Source organism: Triticum aestivum, chromosome 7A (genome assembly GCF_018294505.1).
Source record: "Triticum aestivum cultivar Chinese Spring chromosome 7A, IWGSC CS RefSeq v2.1, whole genome shotgun sequence".
In the NCBI taxonomy this organism is placed as follows: domain Eukaryota; kingdom Viridiplantae; phylum Streptophyta; class Magnoliopsida; order Poales; family Poaceae; genus Triticum; species Triticum aestivum.
The window spans coordinates 581,394,745-581,415,826 of NC_057812.1; the positions used below are offsets into that span (position 1 = coordinate 581,394,745).

Genomic DNA, 21,082 nt, shown 5'->3' on the forward strand with positions numbered 1-21,082 from the left:
TTATCCGACGACTTTTGTTGAGGCGGGCGTAACCGCGAGGAGTGGAGATGTCCCTTGTTTGGTGCCGGCTCTGCGTAATGAGCGTTTGCCCAAGGATTTTAAGGGGCCTCGAAAGGTACCTAATTATACGGCCGATTTACAGCCCGGGGCATGGATTGAAAGTTATGAGATGGACATGAAATTATTGGAAGTTAGTGATGCAGCAATGGCCAAGTACTTCACCATGATGTTATATGGGACGGCCCGCACTTGGTTGAAGGGGCTGCCACCCAACTCCATTAGTTCATGGGCAGAGTTAAAGGCCCGGTTTATTCAGAACTTCAAAGACACATGCAAGCAGCCCATGTCAATTGTGAATTTGACTAATTGCAAGCAAGAGGAAGGTGAGTCCACCACCCATTGGGTGCGCCGGGTCAAGGCCATAATACATTCATCTGAGAAGATGGATGCCGGCTCTGCAGTCTTAATGTTGGAGAATAATTGCCATTTTACGCCTCTGAAACAGAAGCTGGGGCGGCTCAAGCGTGATTATAATGACATGGGTCAGTTAATGGAGGCGCTAGTCAAGTACGCTGATTCTGATAGTACCAAGGATCCCGAGTCTGACGAGGGGAAGATAGGGAAGGGAAACAAGAATGGCAATGGTAAGGGTCAGGAACATAACCGGTGAATAAAGGAGGCAATAATAAACGTAAGGCTGATGGTAGTTTGGAGTTTTTGGCTAACGCCAATGCACAGGGCAACAATCAATGGCATAAGGGTTGGCCACCTCCGCGGTCCGGCGGGTCAGGTCCCACTCTTGAGCAGTTATTAAATGAGCCCTGTCCAAGGCACGGTACTCAGCAGAAACCAGCCACTCACCTATGGATAGACTGTACGATCATGAAGGCTTTCAAAAACTCTAACATGTTCGATGACAATCATGGGCCGGGCAGTGGCTCTGGTGGCGGCAGTTTTCACGGCCCGGGCGATAGTTCAAATTCTGGCTTTCAAGGCTTTCAAGGAAATCAAGGTGGCTATAATCAGCAATCTGGTCAGGGAGGTCAGCAGCAGCAGCAGTCTGGATATCAAAGCAACCCAAAGCAATTGAACAGTGGACAGTATCATGTGTTCATCATCAGTTTGTGCAAACGGGACCAGAAGCTTCATAGGAGGGTTGTAAACGCTGTTGAGCTGGCAGTTTCTTGTTATTTAAGATGGTCTGAGCAGCCTATTCTGTGGAGTAGGGCAGATCACCCTCCCCGGGTTGACAATTCGGGTCACTTGGCTTTAGTGGTGGCGCCTCAAGTTGGTGGATATAAATTCACTAAGGTGCTCATGGATGGAGGCAGTAGCATCAACATCCTCTATTATGAGACTTTCCGGCGTATGGGGTTGACTGATAAAACCTTAAGACATCTAACACTGTTTTCCATGGAGTAGTGCCTGGTAAGTCGGCGTATCCAGTGGGTAAGATTGAGCTGGAGGTAGCCTTTGGAGATGAGCATGATTCTAGGGCTGAGAAGTTAACTTTTGAAGTGGTCAAAATCAAGAGCCTGTATCACGCCCTGTTTGGACGGCCGGCTTATGCCAAGTTCATGGCATGACCTTGTTATGTTTATCTGCAGCTTAAGATGCTGGGTCATAATGGTACTATCACCGTGCATGGGAGCCGGAAGATAGCCTTGGAATGTGAGGAAGGCGATGCTGCCTATGCCAAATCTATGTGTGCGACGAAGGAATTGAAGTTCTATAAGGACAATGTTGACCCGGCAGACATGACGTCTTTGAAGAAGCCAACCACAGAACATGAGCTGGTGTTAAAGTTTAAATCGGCTGATGAAACCAGGCTTGTTGATTTTGTCCCAGGGGACTCATCTAAGCAGTTCAATATCAGTGCTAATTTGGATCCTAAATAGGAAAGCGCGCTCATTGAGTTCATCCGTGAGAACCAGGACATCTTTGCATGGAAACCTTCTGACATGCCGGGTGTACCGAGAGAACTCGCTAAGCACACTCTCAATATTCATCCAAAGTTTAAGCCGGTCAGGCAGTTTCTTTGGCGGTTCAATGAAGAAAGGCGTAAGGCTATTGGTGAGGAAGTGGCCCAGCTCTTGGCGGCCGGGTTCATTATCGAAGTCTTCCATCCAAAGTGGTTGGCTAACCCGGTGCTCGTGCTTAAAAAGAACGACACCTGGCGTATGTGTGTGGATTACACGGACTTAAACAAGGCTTGTCCGGCTGATCCTTTCACCCTTCCTCGTATTGATCAAATCATTGATGCTACGGCAGGTTGTGAGCGCTTGAGTTTTTTGGATGCTTATTCTGGGTATCATCAGATCAAAATGGCGGTTAAGGACCAGGAGAAGACGGCTTTTATTACTCCATTTGGAGCCTTCTGCTATGTATCTATGCCTTTTGGGCTTAAGAGTGCCCAGGCGACTTATCAGCGGTGTGCAGAACTGTCTTCACAGTCAGATTGGGTGCAATGTTCATGCTTATGTGGATGACATCATAGTGAGGTCCAGAGAAAAGGAGACTGTCAGTGTCAAAATCGGCGGATCTCGGGTAGGGGGTCCCGAACTGTGCGTCTAGGCGGATGGTAACAGGTGGCAGGGGACACGATGTTTTACCCAGGTTCGGGCCCTCTTGATGGAGGTAAAACCCTATGTCCCGCTTGATTTATTCTTGATGATATGAGTATTACAAGAGTTGATCTACCACGAGATCGGAGAGGCTAAACCCTAGAAGCTAGCCTATGGTATGATTGTTGTCGTCCTACGGACTAAACCCTCCGGTTTATATAGACAACGGAGAGGGTTAGGGTTACACAAGGTCGGTTACAAAGGAGGAAATATCCATATCCGTATTTCCTAGCTTGCCTTCCACGCCAAGTAGAGTCCCATCCGGACACGAGACGAAGTCTTCAATTTAGTATCTTCATAGTCCAATAGTCCGGCCGAAGGATAGAGTCCGGCTGTTCGGAGACCCCCTAATCCCGGATTCCCTCAGTAGCCCCTGAACCAGGCTTCAATGATGATGAGTCCGGCGCGCAGTATTGTCTTCGGCATTGCAAGGCGGGTTCCTCCCCCGAATATATCACGGAAAAATTTGAATACAAGGATAGTGTCCGACCCTGCAAAATAATTTCCACATACCACCGTAGAGAGAATAATATTTATACAAATCTAACCCGCCGACACGTTTTGACAACATAACATTATGCCATAGCCCGATGATTATTCGAACCGTTTCCTTTAACTAACTCCGCACATAACGCGAGGCAGTTTCCTGACACGTCTTGTCAAAGCAGGGATCGTGTCCCCCTTATTACGGGATTCTCATCAATACGGGCATGGGTAACCCAACCGTGCCATCGATTACGACGCTTGGGGAATAAGCGAGTTTTACCAGGCTAGTGGGGGCGCATGGCTTCGGCCGCCCTTATAAAGGGACAAGGTTTAACCTTTTTCTACCCACGCCTTCTTCCTCCTTGCCTATCCGTTCTTGCGCACTCGAGCTCCAACGCCCAAGTCCACATCCTTCCCCTCAACCTTCTCCAAACATGTCCGGAGCGGGAGGCAAGTGGATGGCTTCCTCTGTTACGGAGGAACACATCAAAAAGCTGCGCGGAGCCGGATACTTAGCCGCGAATATCGCGCATCGGCTGCCCGCTGCGGGGCAGATCGTCCCTACCCCAGAACCCCATGAGAGGGTAGTTTTCCTCCACCACTTCCTCCACGGACTAGGGTTTCCCCTTCATCCATTCGTCCGTGGTCTCATGTTCTACTACGGGCTGGACTTCCATGATCTGGCCCCGAACTTCATCCTCAACATTTCGGCGTTCATCGTCATCTGTGAGGCTTTCCTCCGCATCCGCCCCCATTTCGGCCTATGGCTAAAGACCTTTAATATCAAGCCGAAGGTGGTGGGCGGCCAACAAGCAGAATGCGGCGGAGCCATGGTGGGCAAGATGCCCAACGTTATATGGCTTGAAGGCTCCTTCGTGGAGACCATAAAGGGGTGGCAATCGGCGTGGTTCTACATCACCGAGCCGCACGACACCAAATGGGTGGTTGCCCCCAAGTTTCGATCCGGATTCCCTACACGGCTCACTTCCTGGAAAGAGAAGGGCTTGTCGTGGGGTTCATCGGTGGAGCTGGACGGACTCCAGAAATGTATCCTAAACATGACAAGCAAGAAGCTCAACCTTGTCAACATAGTCCAGGTCATGCTCATCCGTCGGATCCTCCCATGCCAACAACGGGACTTCAACTTGTGGGAGTTCGACCCGGCCCAGCACCAGACTCTGAGCGAGCTCTTCGACACGACGCACAAGGACGTCTGGAAGGTGCTGTTCAAGGGCGTCGAGGTCCCTCCCTCTCTCACCAAGGACCGCGGGCTAAGCGCGAAGCGCCGAGTGCATTCGGTGAGTTCTATACATCCGGTAGGATATTTATTTCCCCTAGCTTAACCATGTGCGGGGTCTGATCTCCATGCCTTTGGCAGGATTGGGTGGAGATGTCGGGGCAGATTAACTGTCCGGCCCCTCTGCCCGAAGACACTACGGACGCTCTCCTGACGGAGATGCTGACTCCGGCTCCTTACAAGGTGCCGGAGAAGACCAAGAAGGCCAAGGGAACCCGAAAGAGCTCCTGGCGCCAGGTGTTATCGGACTCACCGTCCGATAACTCCGCGACGCACTCCTCCCCCGAAGACGAGGAGGAAGATGAAGATGTTCCCCCTCCAGTCGGGGGAGACAAGAAAAGGAAGGCCGCCCCTTCTGGGGGGACCGAAGGGTCCAAGAAGGGAAGGACTCTCCTTCCGGACTACTCCACCACCGCCGCCGAAGGCGAAGACGAGTGGCCGCTCAGGGCCAAGCCCCTGGCGAAGTCGTAAGTATTCGGATGCCAGAATAACTCATAGCATACCTTTGTTGCACTACCTCTCCTAACGCCAAAATATGACTATGCAGACCGCCACGAGCCCGTATCGACGTATCGTCGGACGGCTCCGTGGGCTCATTGGATATGGATAGCGATCCACTTCCGACCGCCACCTCCCCTTGCCCTACGGACAACGCCGAGGTATTGTCTCAAGAGGCACCGGGTCGAGGGGAGACAGTCCCGGAGGCGCCTCAAGGCGACCTTCCGGACTCCGGGAGCAGAGGGAGCAAGGCTCCCGAGGGCTCCGAGTTCGGCCCTCAGCCAAACACCACGCCGGAACCCCCAGTGGTTCCAGACTCGGGCAGGCGGCCTCCTTCCAAAAGGGGCAAGACGCCTGTGCCGGTGACCTCTGTCCATCCAGAGGCATCGGACAATCTGCTGGGAGCGCTTTGCAGCGCTTCCATCGACGAAGAGCACCGCACTATTATGAGTGCGGTGGTCCGAAGGTTCAGTCCGCCAAGAGCGGACTGACTGAAGCCTGTGCCAGCCTTCTAACAGGCTTTGAGGTAAGTTTTTGAAATATGGGGAAAAATATTACCGCATAGACAGTAGCCCCTGATGCTCTGTTCGGTGTTCACAAAGAAAAGCCGAACGGAGGATCAAACAATATCGTAGGAGTCTAATATAAGTATATCAATATGCGTATGCAGGCTTCGCTGCTGGCCTCTGCCACACTAACTACGGAGGTGGCCGCACTAAAGCAGGACCTTAAAGGGTCCAAGGACGAGCTCGGCCTTGCCAAGAGGCAGCTTGAGGAGAACAAAGGTAAGTAGTACCTAGTCTATGGATATGTATAAAGAGAATGCGATTGCAAAATGGCAGGATCATCGTAAATTTGCCAGGGGCCACGACCGAGGTGGCGACCCTGAAGCAAGCGCTATCCGAGGCCGAAAACAAAGCGTCCAAGGAGTGCACCGAGCGGGAAAGGCATGAGGCACGGGTGGGCGAAGTGCAGCAAGAGTTCCACGCTCTCGTGACGAAGCACGAGGCATTGGAGCTTGACTTGAAGACGCGAGAGTCCGAGCTTGCCATGGCCCTTGAGAGCGCAAAGAATGCCAAGGCCGAAGCCCAAAAGGCCCTCCAGAAGATTGATGCAATGAAGAAGATAGCGGTGGGTAAGGCATTCTATATGCAAAGCAAGCATGTGAAAGTAAATTACCTGTTACTTACCCGAATCCGGAGCTCTCTAGGAGCATTCGCAGATTTGCCCCGCAGCGTGTCGGATGCCGCACAGCTTTACCAGGCCGAGGAGGGAAGCTCAACGGAGAAGCTGTTCTGGTCTCAGTATACTGGGACCGAACACCCGATGCCTCTGAGCGACCAGCTAAAGCAGCTGGTCGAGCTACACAAGGCGGCCGAATAGGCTATGAAGGGCTTTATAGTCCGGATGTGGCCTGGCGACGCCCTTCCCAACAGCTACTTCGGCTTGGTGAGGCGGCTTGTGGATGCCTGCCCACGGCTGGAAGTTATCAAGCGATCCGTTTGCATCGAAGGTGCACGCCGGGCTTTCGCCCGTGTGAAGGTACAATGGGCCAAGCTAGACGCCGTGAAGCTGATCAAGGAAGGGCCGCCGGAGGGCAAGGAGCATCGCCACCCTGAGATGTACTATGAGGGTGTCCTGAAGGGTGCCCGTCTCGTAGCGGACGAGTGTACGAAAGATATAATATTTGAGTGAACTCGCTCGTGTAATCCTGTATTCATGAAAACTTGTTCATATGCGCTATGCAACGCTTGTTTGAATTTAAAATATTACCTTCTGTTCGGCTGTTTATCAAAACTGAGAGATGGCTAGTCGTCGGCTTCTGCCCCCATGCCACGAGTGTTGGGGTGTTCGGGATAAACCTGAGCACTCTTGTTCCCATTTTTGGGTCCTTCGAGGGAGGTGCTCAGCACAACGAACAAGGCAATCGGACTATAATGCGTTATCACTCTCACTTAGCCATAGAATTCTATAATTTTAAATTTCGGTGAAGCCCCTAGTATTCGGAAAGCCGAATCTGGGGCGCGATACACGCCTTAAGACGGATAGGGCCGGCTCCTCGCTCTAAGCGGCATAAGTCTTTAAGGACTCGAAAACCTCTCGAACAGCGACCAGTCTCTCGCCTTATCATGACAGTCAGTTCTAGCTTTCTCTACTGAGGTGCTTAGCCCAGCAGAACCGGGGCACAATCGCAGTAGTTCTCCCAGTGATACCTTAGCCGATATAGTGGAACGTAAGGTACCAAAACATGGGAGCCGGACAAACCCAACTATTGACCCAAGACATGATTCGGAGCTGATGCATATAATGCTATAAGTTCGGGGTGCCGCACTGTCGAAAGTGTTCGGACTTCTCATGCCATATTGTGGGGTATGCTTAAGCCCTTAGCGTATTGGTCGTACCAGAGTGTACGGGTGCTGGATGTCACGAATGAACATATATATATATATATATATATATATATATATATGTGTGTGTGTGTGTGTGTGTGTGTGTGTGTGTGTGGTCGCGCTATTCGTCACCCTGGGTGAGGAATAGTTATTCTCCATCCTCCTCTATTTTACTATCAATACACTGTAATTTTACGTTCCGTAAGTTTTGTCTTATTTTCGACGTAAAAAGGGACTGTAAGAAAATATATAATCGCCGTAAAAATTATTTTATGTTATGTAAAATTACAAACGTAAAAACATAGTCTAAAATACACATAAACTGCAAATTTTCTTGTCTTATGACCTAAATTTTTATTTTTTTATGTCAAATTTAACGTAATTAATCAATAGGAATGTAACTATTTGAGTTCAAAACGTAATTTAATTATGAAATGATCGTAAGATTACCTCGGGTGAAGAATAACTTATTCTGCATCCTGGATGATGAATAGTAACACTATATATATCTCCCTAATAATCTTTCTCTAATAATAAAGTATAGATTGACTCCGTGGGTTCACCGTCACAATACGCTTCTTCCCATGATTTTACGCTTTCAGTGTGTTTCATATGATTTGTCCGAGGTGGTACTATTTTTCTGCACAGGCTCACGATCGTTCACTTTTATTTATGGGCCATCAGCCGGCGTGTACGTCTGCCCAAGCTAGGCTGCAGCGAACGCACTATATGATTTTCGTCCAGACGGTCGCAAATCTATTTTCATACGTGCTCAATTACGTAAGCAAGGTGGCCTCTCAGACGTAATGTGTATGAGGCCTTCTCCTGGCACGATGCACTATTGGGCCTTTTATGGGCTACAAGCCACGTTTCAGATTTTATTTTATAAAATAATGATGCATGCATATTTTTTATTGAATTGTCCCACCTTGCTTTCTTATACTAATTTCCACCAATTTATAACCGCTTCTAACTTGCCTGAAATATCAACAAGCTGGCCACACAAACAGAGGATACATAAGGGAATCCATTGGCAGAGGGGCTAAATAAACGGACGGCTGTACTACATGCATGGCGTTCCTCGGCTGGACGTGATTGTGGGCTTGGACATGCAGACAACCCGGGGCATCAACCTGTGATGCCGCAATTGCAATCAAGATTGGTGTGGAAACGGAGATTGAGAATGATATCGGTGGAGAAGATGAAGAGAGAGAAGAATACAAGATGCATATCGGTGAAACCGAACGGATTTAAGATTTTAAACGGTGGAGGCGAATGGATGAGCAGTGTCGTAGGCGATGGATACATGCCGATCGCTCGCCCCTTTTACCAGCTGGTTTATTTTTTTAAGAGCATCTACAATATTTGGTATATCCCACCTACACATCCGAAAACACTCGCCCGCAGACGTGTCTGGGCACGCGTGCTGGTATTGATCGCGGGTAGTACCAATATATCTATGTCTGCAACCGTCGTACACATATCTCCGCACCCAAATCTATCAAAGCCATGCAACAACGAAACATGTAGACCAACATCACAAACAAGATCATCGGGCAAACAAATATTGATAGATTCGGACAAACAAACTGGAGGATCGTCGTCCAAGTTGGTGGTGCCGTTCTCCGATGTGGAGGAAATGTAACCTGTCAGAAGGCGGATGGCGCGGCTTTGCTGCTCCTGGGTGTGGTGTGCCGCCTTCGCCTTGGCGCTCTTCGTCTCCCTCGCGAGGCGCTCCGGAGCCTCGATCCCGAGGCGGAGCGCCTTCGCATTCTTCCACCGGAGGCGCCTCACATCGGTCTCCACCATGGTGAGCAAGCTTCACATCACCTTGCGGAGGAGCGCCATGTGAAGTTTTTATTTGTACGGTGTACTCCTGGAATTTGCTGTCAAACAACTGTTATAGTAGGATAATTAAGTGGATGTTTTTTTTTTTTTGCTTTACATCATCACATGACCACTGATCTAAATGTTCTCTGCCACACTAGCTTTCCTTTCAAGGAAAATTGTAGCCTAACTGTTGTGCCCATTTATTTTCCATGCATTTTGAATGTTAATCAAGACCCATGATAGTAAATGACTCCTGTTGTTATGCATGGGTAATGACAACTACATTTCTCCCACAATTTTGCATGCATATATATAGACTAAACTATTTACCTTAATTTTTATTATTTTCTTGGTCAATACATATATTTTATAATATGTTGTTCCAAAAAAATATGGGAACATAATTATTGGTGGTATGATGGTGGTTCAGAATCAACTATACCATTTACAATGTTGAATTAGGTTGAGTTTGGTACATCCAAAAACTTTACAACTTATCAGCGCCTCAAGTGAGTGATGAAAAATTATGTGTCTAACTATGCAAGTTCTCGTGACTATCATTTTTTTAGTTTTCCAAACATTTTTCACAACAATAGCCCTTTTTATCTCGATGTGATATATTGATATGTTTGGAGATAATTTACATGTGTACCGTTTATTTCATATATTGCTAATTCCTACAAACACAAAAAGAATCCTTAAAAAAGTTTTCCCCGTATTTAATACTAGCATTGACCTCTTCTATGTTATCAAACATGTTATGATGTAAAGATCGTGCCTCTCAGCAAGTGCTTGGAAACACACATTAGCATTGACCCATGAATGAGTCTTATTAAGACGCAGTGTCCGACTCACATTTACACATTGTGCCCTTTAGTACAGGGTGCAGGTTTTTGCTCCCGTGACATTAGGGACATTCTTTTACCCGTTGCAACGCACGGGCAATTTTGCTAGTAATAATAAAGCACGGATTGAGTCTCTGGGTTCACCGTCGCGGCGTTTTTTCAAAAACGTCTATGTGATTTAGGGTAATACAACCCGCAGTCCACAGTTAAGTGAAGAACGTTTCGTTCGGCATGTTTTTCAGAAAAACACCTCATATTTTACATAATCAGCCCGCAGTCCACGATTAAGTGAAAAACGTTTCGTTCGGCATGTTTTTCAGAAAAACACCTCATATTTTACATAATCAGCCTGCAGTCCATCAACACCTCTTTCCTCTTGAGTCAGGTTCCGAGCGAGATGGGGTCGCGATCCAGACAACGCTGGGCGCGGCGGCGGCGATCTCCGGCCAGATCCGGTCGAGGAGTCGGTCCATCCTCGACGCACCTGACCCAAGTCTCGCCGCCTGCGAGCTTCAGGAGGCCCACGCAGACTGACTGCTACTGCTGGGCGTCGTCTGCCACGGCGCTGACGAGGGATGCATCCTCGAGGCGATCAACCCGAGGCTTGCCGCCGCCGAGTTCCAGAAAGGCAACACTCCTGCTGCCAAGCCTAGCGATCGTGTTCCACGACGCCGAGGGGGGATGCATCAGCAAGGCCGTCAATCCGAGGCTCGCCGCCGCCAAGTTCCAGAAGGGCAACCCTTCTGCAGCAGCGTGCAGCCATCTGAATGTTGAACCCAGGTTAGTGGCCGAGGGTGAAGACCATCGTGCATATCCGGATGTGCCTGCATTCTGGACGGCGCAGCCAGGGAACGGCAGTACGGACACTGGCCAAGTATTGCATCCTGATGTACTTACTTACAATGTTGCATTATCTGTCCATCTGAAGTAGGGTGACCAGAAGAGTGCAAAGTATGATACTAAGCTATGGACCGGCGAGCAATTCAAAGAAGCTAATGTTAGTTTGGATGAGATGATGCAAAAGGGATTGTTCAACGTATATAACTTTGACGGAGGGGCTCATGAAGACACAGAAAAGGCATACACACTCCATGCTGGACTGCGGGAGGAAAGGGAGGGGAGCTACAGGCATATAGCTTCTATGTTAAACTTAAAACAGTGGAGGCAAGGCATAGAGATGTGCTTTGTATTGTAGCGGCACACGTTCATGTGGCCGACCCTGCTAGGGAATAACGGACACACCATGCTCGATGAATTCGACCCTGCTAGAGCTGTACTGCTCTGTCTGGCCTTCTCTCCTTAGGTTCAATCATTCCAGGCTTCTATCTCTTCTCAATATTTTTTGCTGTAAGACAATATGTTCGTGGAATTATTATTGCCACGGGTTCAGTCCTAAGGCATGGATTATCTATCTGAACATATGGCTTCAATCAGGAATCAATTGCTAATAATGTAAACAGGGAAATATTGTCAGTTCAAATAACTAATGACCATGCGCATTGCACCGACAATCGATGTCTTTTTTGCGAGGGGATTATTATTGCCACGGCTTCCATTCCAAGACAAAGTAGAACCGACAATACATGTTGATCAGTTGATCAATTGGTGCTGTTACCTGACCTTTCTTTATAATTGCATCAGTTTACCATTGATTTTCGTTCATCTTATTAAAACTGCTATATATTTGTTGTTCAGTTGAGATTTTATGCAGATTTCTTTATAAGGTATGCTTTGTAAGAGTTTCTTATTTTGTATAGGTTGTGGACCAGAAATTAATTAATCTATTAATTTCCACATTCATTTAGTAAAATACATTAATTAATAATTTACTCGTACAAGAAAAATAATTTTTAATGTGGTCTTCATGCCTCGACGTTCCCATGTGTCTATTTTTTAACATGACGAAGGGACACAAAAAAGAAGAAACGACAACACATATGTGTCATTAGGAGTGTGCGAGAATTTGTTTTCCCCGTTGCAACGCACGGGCATCTTTGCTAGTCTATCCCTAATAATAAAGCACGGATTGACTCCGTGGGTTCACCGTCACAATACGCTTTTTTCTTATGAATTTACGCTTTTAGTTTGAATTTAAAACATATACACGAGGTGGTACTAAAGCCTAAGAAAAAAAGAACCGTTTTTCCATCGTTCGAGACAGACCCTGGCAAAGACAAAATTATTGTGGAGTACATGGGGATCGAACTCACGTCCTCCCACTAAGCCTATAAGACCGAGACCAATTGAGCTAACCATTGTTAGTCTCTTGAAGGAGAGTTCTAACCATGATGAAATAGTCCCACCTCGACCATTTACATCCAGCCACACCGGTTAATATACGTGCAGAATTTGCACCTACCCAGAAGCTGGTGTGCTTGCTGATTAAGCTAACCTGATGACTTGCGCGGGATCATGGCGCAGCCGATCTGGTCGGCGTTGGGCGGCGGCTTTGCTAATCGAGCCCATCTGTTGGCCGATGTCCACGATGTTTCGACCTGCCTCGCGCGCCCGACAGAGGAGTACTGCGCCGGCCGGGCGACGACTTGACAAGGGCTCTCTCGTGTGGGCTATATAGGATGATATTTAGTGCAAATCGTTATCTGTTCCAGCTTCGTTTTGAGACGTTCAAGTTGCCAAGTCTCAACATGTACGTGGTTGTGATATCCCTCAAAAAACTGGCTGTGTATACAGGCATGACTTCACTGTCTGTCCATAACCTAGAATCGCCACCTTTCTGCACTGAGGACACATACATAAAGTTTCTCACCCCAAGCAATGTCTAGGTTGATCCAGATCCTGTTGCCGCTAGCTTCGTCCTTGATTATTTTCACCGATGTGCATCTTACTCGACAGGCTATCGTCTCCTCTTTTTTCCCCATCCATCCCTATGATTGTTGGTACAGACCTCACATGCATGTTTGTTTGATCCATCGTCAGTTTGTCACATAGTCAGGTTGTGCCACCGTCCTCCCGAACTTGGATGTTTGCTCTGACAATCTGTCACGAAAAGTACTGCTACCAATGACTGCTCAGCTGCTATGGCTAGGCACTGCTAGCTTTAGTCATCATGGTGACAATTCGCTCGACCAAAAAACATGCTGACAATAGCAGTGAGTTATTTTCTTTTTTTTTTGAACTGAGTGAGTTATTTTCTTGTTGTGTTGAGACCTTCATAAATATTTGGTGCATATACCATGCTAATTGCTGCATCAGCATGTTATGTGTTATTTTACCACTATCTTTGCAAATTCATCATTAATTAATTCATGTATGTATGTATGATTATTTGAGATCATTTATTATGTCATTGTATTTGTATTTGGGGATTAATCTTTCCCTACTAATAAAGCAGGTATCGCTTCTGGTCGTACGTCATTAGCAATTTTGCAAAAAAAGTCTCTTTATTTCTGTAGTTTCAACCGCAGTCCCCTTTTAAGTGGCTGAAGTGAGAAAACGTTTCGTTTTTACATAAAAGACCCTAAATTTTCGGGTATTCAACCCGTGGTCCTTTTTTCATCGTCGGCAGGCTACCTGGATCGAGTCAACGCTGCTGCTCGAGCGACTGGCGGCGGCGCGGCTGCTCGATGAATGGCGGCGGCGGCCAGAGCTTGCAGGGGCCGGATCCATGCGTGGAAGGTGTTGGGGAGGCGGATCCAGAGGTGGGCGGCGAGGCGGGAGCTCACCGGAGCCGGGCGATGGAGGGATCCGGCGCGATGGCGTGAAGTCCTTGCAGGCGGAGGCGGGTCTTCATGGCTGGTAGGCAGAGCTCTGTAGGTATTGCCCCTTGCCCCTCTTTTCAGCCTGTTCTCTCTCTCTCTCTCATGGTGAGCGCCGACGACGGGGAACGGGTAGTGCCCAGGGTGGAGCTTGGCGAGGGTGGATGGGGGCAACGCGTACGTCGAGCACCCGCACAGGCTTGCCGGAGAGTGTACAACATGGCAGGAAGATTGTGTGGGAGGACAATCGGCAGGGAGGCAGGAGAATGAGCACGGAGTGCTGCTGGCGGATCTCTGCCCTGACCTGGGTTGAGCAGCTGCACCGGGACAGACACATGCAGCCGTTCGAGCTCTGGTGAGGGGGTGGCGGGGCCATGTTGTGTGCCAGGCAAGGTTGAGGACGCCTGGGCCGCTGGTGATGGAGTGGCAAGGCCGATCTGGCCCTCTCTCTTTTGTTTCTCTGCAACCAGCACAGAGAAGCAGAAAGTTGCTGCTCTTATGTCATATGACCTAACCAATCTCTCTCTCTCTCTCTCTCTCTCTCTCTCTCTCTTCTCTTGAACTAGCACTAAAGGAGCCGACGCTGTTGGTAGCACTGAGAACGGAGGGAACATCAAGTCATTCTCCTCCTAGAAAACCAGATGTATAACCATTTGTTGTTGTTCGGATGGTGTCCACAGCGGCCAACTACACCTGGTTTGTGTGCTCTTTTTGTTAAAATAAATCCATTCTTCAGTCCATGCTATTGTACGAGACCATTTTTTGCTATTCGGATGGTGTCCACGGCGGCCAACTACAGCTGGCTTGTGTGCTCTTTTTGTTAAAATAAAATCCATTCTCCAGTCCATGCTATTGTACCAGTTTGATGTGGTGGTTGAAAAATTATTGATTTTGTTTGGTTCCTTGAGACTGAGAGGCAATAATTTTGTTTGATTAATTTGTTGAAGCTACGCACACATATATGGCTAAGCCCTATTTGTTGTTTGTTGTTATGCAAGCAAAGGATTTCGTCCGGTAAAACACCCAGCAACAGGAGTTTCTATAATGCTGATTGATTCAGAAACCCAAACAGTATGGGTGTAGTTCTTACAATTAGAATTTTAGAATTACTAATATCCTTTTGTTCCAGTATAATTTTTTTTGCTGAGAACTTCTTTAAGATGCTCTTCTCTGTGTGTAATGCACTTTGTTATTGGCGATGACTTGTGGATGGATTATGCCGGTTGAATAAACAACATCTTTGCACAAACTAACATTGGCAACATCCAGAAATTGAGAAAGCTTCTTCTCTGTTAACAAAATTGTCTACTCAGGACTGCAATTGGCGTAGGATTTTTGGGTGGCTCTGTGAAGTAGCAGGTCTAGCTCACTTGGCCTTATCCTTTTAAAGATTGTCGCGTTTCTCGTTGTCCAAATGCTCCAGCAGCCAAGGGTGATCTACTCCATGTAAAAAGGTTTCTGCATAGAGCCCTTCAGAGCAATAATCTATTTATTGGCAGAAGACAAATTGGTTTGATCAAAGGCAGGGAATAAATATTCAGAAGACAAATTGCAGACGACAACCCAGGTATTGTTCACGTAGGTATTCAAAGTGTAATTAGTTGCCTTGATTCGATTCTTTTGGAAATAATTAGTCACACTTTTGACCCAAAGCGACAACAACATGGCGTTGTAGCTCATCAACTCCACTATGGCTTCCATTAGCAAGTTCTGGTAGCAAGCCAACTACATGCTATTGTAATTGGGGTGCAGAAGATGGAGGGGAATGGTCACCGATGACAAAAGTGCATTGAGTGGTTGGCATCCTATGTAATGGGTGTCAGCGACTAATCTACCATATCTTGTGAGTATATTGCATGTGTTGTCCTAACATATACACATGTTTATTTTGAGCACTTGCATTTTTGGCTGCTATTATTCAACTGATGATGATGCTGTAACATGCACTAATTCTCTATTTTGGCTTCACTTTCACTGAATTATTCCAAACTGTGCACTGGTTTTTTTAAATCTACATAGCTAATTCTTTTCATCTCACAAACTGCACATATGAGCTTATGAATATGAAAAAATGACTCCTAAGACATGAAACCACAATTATGGGAAGCCAGATAAGCCAAAAACCCTACAATTTTCTTATTTATTGTTTTTCTTCAAGATTTTTAGTGAACTTAGGAGCTCTGAATATAAGAACCAAGTATCACTACTGAAATGACACATATAAAAACTATCAACCCTGTATTGAGAAAGCTAGAAAATGAAGTATGAAAAGTGTAATTCTGTTAGAACTCCTAAACCTTGTCTTCAATGTGTGTGATTGTAGCCTCTTTGCGATTTTGGTTCACTTACACAGGAAATACTATTAGGAGCACACTATGATAAATACATGTAAAGTTTATCATCGGAAAATGAATATGAATCAAATTTTGTTTTCTTATGTTTACTATACAGGAACTGATCGTTCATGATCACTATAAGGATAAATTGGTGGGTTTACTTCATTCAGCAGCATATACAAATCTTTTTTGTTGTGTTTTTGGTTACTGGTATTACTGTTTTGAAGGGTATAAATAGCTAAATAATTTTAATTAGGTTTTTAGTCTCAATATATAGTAAAACAGCAGATGCAGTAATTTTGTAGAAGGAATGCAGCCCTTGGTCTAACAGTGATTTATGTTTTTTATGTGACATGGAGCGATCTGTGACTTTGAAGCACATGTGAATCTTGTTATTCTGCAAAATTTATGTTACATGCTCATGGTTTTGCTATACCGCTCTGATCTGCAACCTACAAAATTGCTATCTTCCTAACACATAATGTTGGTTGTTAACTCGGAACATAATATCACTAGAGCTCTACATATGCATGTTCTTTTAAAAGGAAAATTAATATAAGTTTGTTTCTGGCTAATACACGGTATTGAAAGTAATAGTGTGAGGGAAACCAAGCATGTTCTGTTACGGAAGAAAATATTCTTTATTTTCTTTAACTCAATCAATAGACGAGTGTGTTTACCAAAAACTGTACCATTACTTCTTTTGGTTTTTGCATGCTTAGTAACACATGAAATGCTTAATATGAGCTCGATATTGATGATTTCAGTTTATTAGTTGTTCCGCCGCCCGATATTGATGATTTCAATAACACATGTTCAGAATAATAGTGAGCTCGAGAGTGTGGCTCCTGGGAAGTCAGGCAGGTGTTACCGTTGCCCGGAGCTCAAATCGGCAAGCCTCTCCGATTCGGACCTCCTCATCGCCTTCTGCGCCATTGTTGACGCATACACACAGGCGCTCGAGAAGACCTAGCGCCGCGACAATGATGACACATCCCCTAGCTATAGATGGCGGCCGCAGCGTAGATCCCTTGGCCGGGTTCGAGAGTCGTTGCCCGCCCGATGGCCAGCGCATGACATTTGAGGACTGCTCCACCGTGTGCTGGCTGCTCAACAGGCTCCATGTCACCTTCCAGGAGCGCGACGTGTCCACCCACGCGCCCTACTGGGACAAGCTCCGCGTGCTGCTGCCGGGACAAACGGTTCCATGTCACTGTCACAGCGGCTGTTCGCGGATGGTAGGTACATTGTTGGTTTTTTAGACTTGCAGCACTCTGAAATTACAGTAGTTAGGACTTGCTTTTCTACTTCAATTCCCAATGTGTTATGAACTTATGATAGGTTGTAATCTTTGAACTTAGCAATCAAAAGTATTAGTAGGTAGTACATGTTGTTTTACAGTGTACAGCTTCTTCACGGACATTATTCAGTAGCTGTATCTTCTTACCAAATTCAGTGTAAGTCTTGCCTCTTGATGTGTTATAATCTCTACAGTAGGTGTATTGTGATTTTCCTTTTAATGCATAGAATAGAAAGTTTAGTGTAAGCGTGATTATAAGCTTTATTAGTCACTTTTCCCATGTTTGACAGTACATAATATAGGCAGAAGTAGTTTCTCCCATATTTTTTATGGACAGTGTACCTGTGATGTACCTGTGATTCTAAGCTTTATTAGTCATAACAGACTCTATTTCATATGATTTTAATTTCTTTTTCTTTTTAGTGTTAGCCAAAGCATGTTGATCAGGTGGGGCATTAGCATTATCGAGAAGTAGTGATCTGCAGGACACAATCATGTGAAATTCAGAAGATTTGATTGCTAGGGATCCGGCCTGGATTGATCTGCCATGCTTCGCTGCAGGTTTATCATACATATATATCTCCTTGTAATTTCCTATTTTCTAGCTTTGATCTCCTCCTCTTCTTCTTCCATCTTTCTTTTCTGTTTTTTTTGTTACATAGAAGAGGTATTATTGCTGTACTTTTTCCCAAAGTCTTTGTGTAGAGGGGTTAGGTACAGGTGGTCTAGGATAGGGTAGTTCCATCATATGCTATTGGGCCTCGCTAGAGTGCATTTATTCAGGGCTGGTTGTAAACGATCTAAAAGTTGTACTGATATCCTTGACATAAGATTTGAATAAAACTGTTTCATTTTCGGCCGACTCTTTTGGCTATTGAAGCGAGACATACACTTATCTTTTCTCATACATACAATTGTTTATTGTTTTGACGTACATACAACTGTCATGATTTATTGGTATATTATCTAAAGATGCCCTAAGTTGGTGTTGCTTGATCTGAAAACCGTAGTTTGTCGAATCTACAAGACCACCTGTGAGATATTGAACTATGTGTAGTTTTTTCCCGTTGCAACGCACGGGCCCTTTTGCTAGTGTATCATAATAACCATACGCAGTTCTATCATTAATCCAGTTAATACTGATCATGTTTCCAAATCATGGATTGCTTACAAATCTGAAAAAATAATTTACCACTGAAACAACTGTAAAAGTATCAAAAGAATAGTAGAAATACTCAAAATTATGGATGGCCATTCTTGAAAAAACATACATTTTCACATCGAAAATCATCCTATTAATTATTAATCTCCCTTCAAAGACCTAGGTCATAGCAGCACTTCTCCTCCAAATCTGATTTGCATAAACATGATCACTTGATTCGCTACTTCACCTTACAATAAGCTATATATTCATTTATTTTGTACCCGTTGCAACGCACGGCTTTTTTTGCTAGTCTTTCCCTAATAATAAAGTACGGATTGACTCCGTGGGTTCACCGTCACAATACGCTTTTTCCCGTAACTTTACGCTTTTAGTTTTTTTCAACACATTCATGTTTTTTTTTAAAATCCAAGGTGGTACTAATCCCGTCTGTCTGTCAAAAACAATTCGTTTACTTCGGTTTTCTCTTTCGTGTTTGACTCACACACGTACCTCCATCTAGACAGTTCCTACGATAAGATTTCAAACTGGTTATACCCTAACCCCTACGATAAATATCAGATAAGAGGGAGGCGGTCGATACCGTAGAGGAAACGGCCGACCGATTCCACATGGACGACGGAGCGGCTGGAGGAGAAGCAACACGTGAAGCGGCCTGTCGAGGAGGAGTGCGGAGGGAGATCCCATGGGTAGAGCGGAATAGCCGGTCCAGGAGGCGCGCTGAGGCCGATCCCACGTGGACGACGGAGCAGCCGATGGAGCAGGTGCATGGAGGCCGATCCCATGGGGACAAGGAGAAAACTCCTGGAGGCACGCGGACACCGGGAAAGGAAGGGAAACCATCCAAGAGGTACATACCAGTCTGAAGAGATTGGACGCGCGGCTGTGCTGCGGTTGGAGTTACGGACTTCTGGGCACTCAACTAGGATGGACAGGCGCTGTGTTGTTCGCCGACGTTGCTTACCCAATCCAGCTGTCCTACACTCCTCCGCTCGCGGGCATGTGGAACCGGGCGCGCAACACAGGTCGGGGCGCTTAATCCGAACACAAGGCCGAGATAGCTTCATCCAGACCATAAGTTGAAGGTAACACTTGTGTACAAAGCTAGCTACGCGAGCTAGCTACCTAAGCTTTTGTATCGGCTTCCTTGCGGACAGATTGACGAGGAACAGGCACTCGTGAGGACCAGAGCTACCGATGCACGCGACGCCGGCTCCGTTGCACACGGCGGATGATGCAGACCACACAGGTTGTCGCCTGAACTGTCTTGTCTCCTGATGATGAGCACTTTACTTATCCTTCCTATGCATAATTGAACAATGGGTTATGATCATTGTGTAGACTTCTCGAAGCATTGATTATATTTCCGATCTGCACATTAGTTGAAACACAATTACACTACGTATATTTAGTGAATTTGCATACTATTTTTGTTTGAGTAGAAGAATATTCCCCAACTTTAAATTGTCTATCAGAATATAACGATGTTGATTCCTTTGATATGTGGACTGGCAAAAGTGATTATATTTTTCATGACTCCTTTGTGCTATTTTCCTTTTCTACAGTATTTGTTGCATCGCGTGTACTGAGAGGAGAGCTTCAACAATCTCAAGTTAGTATTTTTTTCTAGCATGAAAGAAGATGGTATGCATTTATTTAACAGTTTTGCTAAAGCACATCTAGATGTGCCATAAGTATCGCACATCTAAGTTCTATGTCATTGATCTTACATCGAGATTCGCGTGGATATTTTTTCTTTTTTCTTTTTCTCTTTATATTTGATTCACTCACTTAGCTGTGCAATAACTAGAGCACATCTAGATGTGCCCTAGACACACCCTTTATTTAATTAATACACAAGTAAACAATAGTAAGACTGTGTATCTTACAATATTACATTCTAATTATACTCATGCATACATTAATGGGACATGTCATCCACAGAATTACAAGTCAGTGAAAAAAGGGGCACGCGGATGCAGCATGCTATAGTGTAATGGCCAACCTCGTAACCTTGGAATTGATCATGTTTACCATGATTAGGTGGAATACATGACCATCATCGACGAACAGGAGAAGTGTTTACCGTGATTAGGTGGAATACATGACCATCATTGACGAACGGGAGAAGTGACAAGATCGATGTGTCGCTAGGTATGTGCAAGAATTTTGTTCACTAAAACAAGGCCCCCAAATCTTAGCTTGTGTGCACCTAATGATAACTTCTTATGACAACTGGAATTCACGGTCGAAGTTGTTTGATTGGTAAATTATTTTTCAGGTTTCCAAACACACGCTTATTTATTTTGTATTTGTTGTAACACATGGCCTTTTTTGCTTTTACAAAATGTTGAAGCACTAGAAAATGACTAAACTTTGTACGCCCCGTTGCAACGCACGGGCCTTTGTGCTAGTAATATAATCTCTCCCTAATAATAAAGCACGGATTGGGTCTCCGGGTTCACCGTCACGGCATTTTTATAAAATAGTCCCCATGCTTTATGGTATTAAACCCGCAGTCTATATAATAAGCCATAAGCCAAACGAATCGGTATGGACGAGATAATAAAAGAAAAAGAAAAAAAAAACCACCTCCCG

At 45.7% G+C, this 21,082-nt stretch overlaps 1 long non-coding RNA gene across 3 annotated transcripts; it reads left to right on the forward strand.

Moving 5' to 3' along the window:
* Nucleotides 1-13,480: 13,480 nt before the first annotated feature.
* On the forward strand, nt 13,481-18,201 carry LOC123148424 (uncharacterized). 3 transcript variants are annotated; one of them, XR_006473824.1, is made up of 3 exons: nt 13,481-15,253; nt 15,340-15,529; nt 16,843-18,201. It is a non-coding gene; the product is annotated as an uncharacterized lncRNA (long non-coding RNA). The 3 variants fall into 3 exon arrangements; XR_006473822.1 differs by having other exon boundaries at nt 15,340-18,201; XR_006473823.1 differs by having other exon boundaries at nt 15,362-18,201.
* The last annotated feature ends 2,881 nt before the right edge of the window (nt 18,202-21,082 follow it).